The sequence below is a fragment of the Sinocyclocheilus grahami genome, unplaced genomic scaffold (assembly GCF_001515645.1).
Source record: "Sinocyclocheilus grahami isolate Dianchi unplaced genomic scaffold, SAMN03320097.WGS_v1.1 scaffold1455.1, whole genome shotgun sequence".
NCBI lineage: Eukaryota > Metazoa > Chordata > Actinopteri > Cypriniformes > Cyprinidae > Sinocyclocheilus > Sinocyclocheilus grahami.
In genome coordinates, this window is record NW_015506634.1 from 157,203 (window position 1) to 167,147 (window position 9,945).

The window sequence follows — 9,945 nt, forward strand, 5'->3', positions numbered from 1 at the left end:
GGATATACGACGACAGTGACACATAGCATTCCTACAGGAGATGCACAGCCCATAAAGCAACGCCACCGACGAGTCCCACCTCCCGTTTTCCAAGAGTTTAAGAGACATGTGCAGGATCTTGTCAGTCAAGGTATACTGAAGGAGAGTCGCAGTCCATGGGCCTAACCTGCAGTCATTGTGATAAAAAAGATGGAGGTGTTAGTTTCTGCTGTGACTACAGGAGACTCAATCAAGTCACATTCATGGATGCCTACCCCCTTCCCCGTGTGGAAGAATCCTTCGATGCTTTGGGGAATGCACAGTTGTTTTCCACTCTGGATCTCACAGCAGGTTACTTCTAAGTGGCGGTAAATGAATCAGATCGGGAGAAGACTGCTGTCACAACACCATTCGGGTTGTATGAGTGGACACGGATGCCGTTTGGTTTATGCAATGCTCCGGCCACCTTTCAGCGATTGATGGGTGCAGCATTAGGTGATCTGGCCTATGATATTCTCTTGATCTATCGCGACGATATTATTGTGTTTTCGGTGGATTTCAAGAGTCATTGTGAGAAGTTGGAGCTTGTTTTCTCCAGGTTGCGTCAGCACGGACTGAAGTTGAAACCGAGTAAATGTTTCCTCCTGAGGGAGTTCAGGTCGACAAGGACAAGGTTCAGTGCGTGGATGCATGGCCTTCACCGTCAAATGTGAGGGAGGTTAGACAGCTGTTGGGATTTATGAGTTACTATTGCCGGTTTGTTCCAAGATTCGCACAGCTGGCCAAGCCCCTACATGCCCTAGTGGGGAAAGGTAACAAAGGCAAGTCATCAGAACCATTCGCCTGGAGAGAGGAGTGTCAGACTGCATTCAACAAACTAAAGAGTTGTCTCATGTCACCTCTGATTCTTGCTTACCCGGACTTCCAGTGTCCGTTCATACTTACGACGGATGGGAGTCTTAATGGACTTGGAGCAATACTCAGTCAAAAGCAGGGGGGCGTAGAGCATGTCATTGCCAATGCGAGCCGAGGCTTGAAGGGTTCCGAAAGAAATGACAGGTATTACAGCGCCTTCAAGTTGGAGTTACTAGCCCTTAATCTGTGATAGAGTATGCAAACACTGTGAGAACGTCACTACTGGGAGCAGAAATTGTCTGACTTGACGGCTTCGCTTTTAGTTCCGCCCCGACTGCAAGCGGCTACTCTTGCCAGCCGGTGGCAGGCTAGTGTAGTTAATCTCGAACAAGCCTAATGAAAACCAAGACACATGACTAAAACAACCAATCACAATATGACACACAGACAAGAGTAGCACATGACATGATCACATAAGGGGCAAGGAACACATGACAGAATACATGACTGTAGCAAAACTACAAAATAAAAGACATGAAAATCTAAACCAGAAACAAAACCCAAACCCCATGTTACAGGTGAACACGGTATGTTTATATATTTTTTGGATTGCATCTGTTAATTTGCAAAGTTAATGTACTATGTGTATTGATATTGGTTCAGAAAGAAACAGACTTGGTTAAACTGTGGTAAGAACAGAAACACTCACACATTATGTATCTGAATGTCATTTTATTTGTTTCAGTTTTTCACCGTGTCAAGACGTAAAGATGTCAAGATGTTGAATCCAAAGGGTGTCACAATGATCAAGTGGTGTTGAAATACGATCAAGATGTCGTGGTGATGACGATCAGTGTTGCGCAGTAGTGTTGCTACAAGTTGTGACGCTACTAGTTTAACTACATTTCTCAATAGTGTGGTGGTAGTGTCGCTGTTTTTTTAATCAAATAGCTTTTCAGTAGCGAAGCTCTTTTGTTGATGAAGTAGTGCGGTAGCGTCCACACAAGCTACATTTTCCCATGCATTTCTGAAGCTCAAGCTTAAATTGGAAATACAGCTGCTAAGAATTGCTGATCCTGAATCAGTAAGTGATGCCACCACCATTCCCGGACCTGTGTAGCCGACAGAAGTACTTCTATGTCAGTCTATTTGACTAGCTTCAGTGTAGTGAAGCTTTATTTAATGTAGAGTAATTGCAAGCTTAGCTCACTACATTTTCCAAGTAGCTTGCCCAACACTGATGACCATGATGCTTACTCTTTGCAAGCAAGATATTAAATGCCAAGACATCAGTTGAACTGTGATTCTTTTAATCAGAAGAAAACCTTCAGGAGCTATTACAAACAGACTCATTGAGTAGGTCAAGTTAACCCATATCACCCTACGGTTTCAAGAGATGCTGTGATGAAGTTCTTGAACTACCAAAATAAGGAGAAGGCTTTGAGAGCAGCTAGAAAAATAAAGGAGTGATATGAAGATATGAAGGACAATGGATCATCGCAATCCAAACGAGAGGGGAAAAATTAACAGTCATTTTCATACTCATATAAAGCAAAGGTCTACGAGTTATTCAAATTACCTAACATATGTGAAATAATGATGTATTATATTGTCCTTTTCATTATATGCATATATGCATGTAAAAAAGTTAATGAATAACTGGGCATGGGTCAATTTAAATTACACTTTTGTCATGTTCATGATCTAGTATTTTTCACTGTTGTGTAGCGAGCCCAGTGGGGAGAATAATGATTGATGGCTTGCAAAGTTTTGCACCATATAATATGGATCAAAAGTTCTTAATAACTAAAGTTTGTGCCTGGGGGTATTTTTATGCTTTCCTTTTTGGGGGAATGCATGGGGTTCACTTTGTTTGCACGTGTGTGTGTGTGTGTGTGTGTGTGTGTGTGTGTGCGTGCGTTTTCTCTCCCTTTCTCCTTACTGTACATTCAGACACAGTACAGAGCAAAACACTACGGTAAATGGTCAGTCACTTTGAGAGAAGTATTTGCAGCTGGAATATAAGAGGACTGAATAAATGGGTAAAGCTTAACCAAGTATTATGATTACTGAAATGAATAAATAAATAAAGGCAACAAACAATATAATGTATGTGGAGAATAGAGCATCAGGAGAGGTTTTTAACATAGTCCTAGAGAGGTGCCCATTTCGGTCAAAAATCATTAGGATTTTTGATGTAGACTATATTGGCAAAATAATTGGGACATCCCCTTCTAATGAACAGGTTTGACTACTTTAGTTATTTCCATGAGTACAAATCTTAATGTTTAAGCATATAATGATATTCTAGGAAATTGTGAGCTTCTAATTTTACAGCAACAGTTTGGACAGGACCCTTTTCTATTCTAACATGACAATGCCTCTGTGAATAAGGCAAGGTTCAAAATGAAATGATTGACTCAGTCAGTGTGGAAGAACTTGACTGGTCTTCATAAAGCCAAGTCCTAATCCCAGCTGAACACCTCTGGTGTGACTTTAAATGCAGACCTTGAACCAAAAACTCATCACCAAACACCCATACCTCTACGCAATTGATTTAATATCTTTAGATATAAATTTAGGAGAGTCCTCAATTGGAGCAGGAACATGAAGTACAGTAATAGGTTGCTCATATACTGTTCCAGTAACTAAAACATACCTTACATCTGGGTCATTAATTTGATGTTCTAAAATAAAAGGTAAATGTGAACTAATTAAGATAACTGTGTTCCTCTTCCTTGTGTTAGATTTACAAGAAGAATAAAATATTTGCCCAACCCAGTCTCTCTTCAATTTTAAATGTTTGGTATCTGATAAGTGCACCTCCTGAAGTATGGTGATAGTAGTCTATTTTTTAGTAGATATTTTTTTCTCTTAATCACATGTCCTATCCCTTTAATATTCCAAGTAATGAATCTTTCCGAATTATACATCGTCATTAGACACAGAAAAACTAAACTAAAGGAACTGCAAGTGTAGAAATGAAGCATATCCATGACAAGGACAAAACTAATGAGGAAGATTTTCACATTTTATTAAACTGAACGAAACACAACTGTAGACCCATCCCAATCCCCCCAGCCTCATACCCAAATAACAAGATATACCTAGAAAACCAAACCTAGGTCACCGTACCCATCTGGCATTGAGTATGAAAACAATCTTACACAAAATCTAACAAAGATTTATTTGCATCTAATGAAGACAATCTTTCCTTTTACCAGAATTTCTTTCTTAGGATATCATCATACACCGAACATTCTTCAATATTTTAATTGTGTGCTAAATCTAGTGTTTGATCATTCTTCAGGAATTGAGAATACCTATCAATGTCTAAAAAGATTATCAGAAACTCCTTGACTGATCTGAATTTAATTGAAATATGGAGGTACCATAACCCAAGCAAAAAAAAACCTTTAGAACATTTTTAAGGATAGATTATTTTTTAATATTTAATAGTATCAAAAGTTGGTAAATGTTGGTGCAACAGTATCTTACTGTATGATCATGCTCAATCACATTTACAATCCAAATAAACCACCTCGCGTTTTGCCCTTCCAGATTTCGATTTCAAGCCAGGTGAATTACGGATCCTGATTTTGTAAATTTTTTTAATAATGTTTCAGTAGATTCGGAAGCCTTCAAACATATATGTGACCCTGCAGCACAAAAGCAGTCTTAAGTCGCTGGGGTATATTTGTAGCAATAGCCAACAATACATTGTATGGGTCAAAATGATAGATTTTTCTTTTATGCCAAAAATCATTAGGATATTGAGTAAAGATCATGTTCCGTTAAGATATTTAGTAAATTTCCTACTTTAAATATATTAAAACGTAATTTTTGATTAGTAATATGCATTGCTAAGAACTTCATTTGAACAACTTTAAAGGTGATTTTCTCAATATTTAGATTTTTTTGCACCCTCAGATTCCAGATTTTCAAATAGTTGTATCTCGGCCAAATATTGTCCTATCCTAACAAACCATACATCAATGGAAAGATTAATTATTCAGCTTTCATATTATGTATAAATATTAAAACCCTTATGACTGGTTTTGTGGTCCAGGGTCACATATTATATGGGATATATTAAGCTATACAATATATAAATCAAAAACAAAATGTCATAAATAAAACAAAATGTCAAGTACCAAGCACTTACTCTTATCTGATTGGTTCAATTGTTATATTTTATCTGTTATATAACATGAATAATACGCTGAGACGAGTGCTGTGTCAACTCACTTCTAATTTACTGAGAACTCTGAAGTCTTTTTCTTCATTGATAACATAACATACACACGGTAGTGATCTTCAGCGCCTCCTAGTGCGCTGAAACATTAAGCGCATACATCACATTTCCCTCCCCACTTAGTGTTGTTGTAACCATTTCAGTAACAATGTTACATACACTTAACATAGACTAAGAAGGATCTCTTACTTTTCCTTTTATATGTCTACATATACATAGATATAGGTGCACATAGATTTGCCTGTATAATGTAACACTTATGGTAATACCAAAATATAGAACAACTATGATAAAACACTAGAATCTTAAACAGTAAAATCATTCAATGAACTGTGTTGTGCTTATTCTTTAAATTAAACTCAGCACCATGACTATTAACATACAACCAATGGAATTGGTTTATACCATCAAGGTAAGCCTTATGGGCTAAATGGTACTGGAGGCTTGATGGTACATTCAGGATGGCGCTTAGCCTCTTTGTGTGGAGTGTGTAACACCACCTCAAGACTAGGACGAGATGTCTCTCCTGAGATCGAATGTTCACACAAATCTGTCAGATTCTCCTCAGGGACTTTAATGGTCTCTGGACCAATCTCATCTTCATTGTCGCAATCATCCTGATATGCCAAAATCTGATCAACATGACGCCTCCAATAAACTGAAAGTCCTACATCGACAGTGTATGATACTGGGCCTGTCTTTGCTGACACCACAACAGGCATCTACTTCTTTCCTCGCCGATAATCACGAACTAATACCTTGTCACCCACGGCAAATGTTCTTTCTTTCGCATGAACTTGATGTCGTTGGCACAGTTTGCCTTGAGCTTTTTTGACCACAGAGGCAACATTTGGCTTCAGCAGATCAAAGCGAGATCGCAATCTACGATGTAGAAACAACATAGCAGGTGACTCCTTTGTGGTGGCGTGCGGGGTGTTACGGTATGCCAGTAGAAAGGTGTCCAACCTTTGTTGAATGGAAGTTGATCCTTTGGAACAACGTAAACACCGCTATCGCAATCTACGATGTAGAAACAACATAGCAGGTGACTCCTTTGTGGTGGCGTGCGGGGTGTTACGGTATGCCAGTAGAAAGGTGTCCAACCTTTGTTGAATGGAAGTTGATCCTTTGGAACAACGTAAAGCCCGCTTTACTGTCTGAACCATGCGTTCCGCCAAGCCATTAGTAGCTGGGTGAAAAGGTGCCGAACGTGTGTGTGTCACTCCATTGGCCTTGAGAAATGTCTGGAACTCCTCGGAGGTGAACTGAGGTCTGTTATCACTAACCAGCACTTCTGGGAGTCCATAATGACTGAACAGTGTCCTCATCACCTGAATGGTCTTAGTAGATGTAGTTAAATCCATCACACACACCTCGGGCCACTTGGAGTGAGCATCTACTACTACCAGATACATGTGTCCTCCAAATGGAACTGCAAAGTCCACATGTATGCGTTGCCACGGTGACTCTGGCCATTTCCACGGGTGTAAGGGTGAGGGTCCAGGAGCTTTTTGTGTCTGCTGGCATGTCTGACAGGCTTTCACCAACTGTTCAACTTGAATGTCAATTCCGGGCCACCTGACATAACTACGTGCAACTGCCTTCATCCTTACGACACCTGGATGTCCAGTATGTAGTTCTGCCAGTACCCTGGATCTCAGCTTAGGAGGAATGACCACCCTCCAATCCCACATGAGGCAACCTTGCTGCGTAGTCAGTTGATCCTTCCTGTACACATATGTGGCAAGCAGATTATTTGCATCTGTGACATTTGGAAAATGCCCAGTTGCCACCATCTCCATTACTTGTGACAGAATGGGATCAGCCCTTGTCTCTTTACAGACGTCTGCACACAGTACTGGTAGAGCATCCAGCTATTTTACTTGAAGTAACTCCACCATGTCTAACTTAACTTGAGGTGGGGTTCCATCTCTGTACTGGATATCGCAATCATAGGCTGCCAACAACAAAGCCCAGCATTGCAACCGAGCTGCAGCCATGGATGGAATGGCTTTTGTTGGACTGAAGATGGTTGTTAACGGACGGTGATCTGTAAACAAAGTAAACTTCCGCCCATACAGATATTGGTAAAATTTCCATCCTACAAAAATAATACCAAGTGCCTCTCTTTCAATTTGAGCATAATTTTGCTCTGCTTTACTCAATGTTCTTGAGGCAAAGGCAATTGGTTTTTCCTGTCCGTCCGGAAGGATGTGCGAGATGACAGCGCCAACACCATATGGTGATGCGTCACAGGCCAGTCTGATTGGTAACTGTGGGTTGTAGTGTGTCAACAAACTCTGTGACAGTAACAAGCTTTTCGCCTTATCGAATGCATCCTCACACTCCTGAGATCACAGCCACTGTTTTCCTTTGCACAGAAGAGCATTGAGAGGGACTAACACTGACGCCAGATTAGGTATAAATCAACTGTAATAATTTAAAAGTCCCAGAAATGAACGAAGTTGTTTGACGTTCTTTGGTGCAGGTGCATCCATGATTGCCCTGACCTTTTCAAGTGACTTATGAAGACCCTGAGCATCAATGATATGCCCGAAGTACTCCAGCGAAGAACTCACACTTCTCACGCTGGACACATAGCCCAAATTCATCCAGACGACTGAGGACTGCGTCCACATTTTTGAGATGTTGCTCATCATCTGATCCAGTCACTAATATATCGTCTAGGTAGCAGTGCACGTTAAGGAGGCCTTGTAAAATCCGATCCATTGCCCTTTGGAAAATTGCAGGTGCCGATGCAATCGCAAAAGGTAACATTGTTACAGAACAGGCCCTTTGATGTGGTGATTGTGAGGCACTTACGTGAGCTTTCAGTCACGGGCACTTGTTGGTATGCATTTGAAAGATCTAATTTAGTGAAGCGCTGGCCCCCTGCTAATGATGCGAATAAATCCTCTATTCGTGGAATTGGGTAACGGTCAACACAAAGGGCAGGATTCCCTGTTACCTTAAAATCTCCACAAATCCTCACATCCCTGTTCCTTTTTACAGCTGGCACAATCAGTGTGGCCCAATCGCTGCATGTCACAGGGGAGATGACCCCCAGCTCCAATAGTCATACTATTGTATACTTTGTAAGTTGTGTACCATTAGGCTAGACTCCCATGTGTTCATACTGAATTGCGAGCTGATGTTAACATTATTGGATTGGTTTGGCTTTACATTGAAATTTCATATATCATATAATCGGCATACACCATTGAGCGGATGTTAAACATTACAGTCAAAATGATGTTATATGACAATGCTCAGCACTATAGTATCAGAGTGCTATACTTTGTAAAACCTTTTTACTATAACCAATAAGCTACATAAATTCTGATTTGTCCGTTTTTCAGGCCATGTCTCTGTTTACGGTATTTAACACTCAATTGTCTTTCTCTTCATCAAACAGCCAGATTAATGAATGGCTTGACACAAACCATACCGAGGCAGTGGCACACTGCCTGATCTATTATAGCTAACGATCAAAATCTGTCTGGCAAAGCTGCGCAACACACTGCAGCGCAGGGAGAATGTATTGTAGTGAAGCACAGACCACTATCAATTTATGTGAACATACAGTCAAAACTTTTGTGTTAGACAATATGCTGCGTTTTAGACAAAGGAGGAACTTAATATGACAGATATTAAAAGAAATGACTGTGTAATTTACCTTTACAGCACATCTAATTTTTTATTTTTTATTTGTTTTATTCATAGAGCACTTTCTAGAAATTTAGGAAATCATATGTTGTTATCCCACTGGCATGGGACTATTTGTTCGTCAGAGTGCTTGTTTCAGTGATTGACTTTAGTGAAATGTGAATTTGACGTCATGATTTACTCGTTTTAGTTATCAAGAACATATCCAAACCCTGAAATAACATTTCGACCAATAAGCCAGTGCCATCAGTGTCAGAAATTAACTTTCCCATAAGGGGCAACTTATTTTCAGTTTATTTATTTTTATTTTTATTATTTTATTTAATTTTTTTACCTTTTGTATGTCATCTTTAATGTTAAATTCTTACATCAAATAAATTAGAATAACATGACAATAGGCTGCTACCAATTAAATCACTATTCAGTGATATAGAACCTGCGTCTGAAGATGCTTTTAGATGTATTTACAGTTTAATGCTGATCAGACGGCTGTACGTGCATTTGCACAGCAATTACAAATGTATAATGAAATGAGATTAATGTTTTATACAACATTTTTAATACAGAAATATGAATAAAATGAAATGATACTTGTATTATGAAAGTAATATCGCCTCTAGGTGGCGGTAAGTCATTGTGTTAATAAAGGAGCCTTTTATTCAATCAATTCGTTCAAAATGCTTAATTCATTCATTCAGGAATAAAATCAAGTGGCTGTCTATAATAATTGGTCATTGAATAATAATGGGTTTTAAAAGCCTCTGATTCATTCAGGAATGATACACCACTCTATGCGCCTGCTGCGAGTCAGTCACACAACAGTTCTGTGACTTTGGTTTAGTTGGCAGAGAAAATAACAATTTTGTATTCCATCAGTTAGCTAGCCAATACTCAATATTAATTAAATAAACTCAGTTTATTGTTTAAAACTACCTGTGTTCACATAAATTAATAGTGGTCTGTGCTTGTCTACAATACATAATAATAAATAATTTAGTAATATTTGGTAAAATCCCCTTAAATTACAACATGTTAAAGTAAAAAAAAAAATAATAAAAAATATTACTGTTGGTTCAATTATTGAACCTAATTTTAGTTTGAAAAAAATGGAATTGTCCCTGATCTGTAGACAGGTGAAATTATACATGTATTAAACTAGTGCAGATACTAGGCCATCTTTAAGTATCATC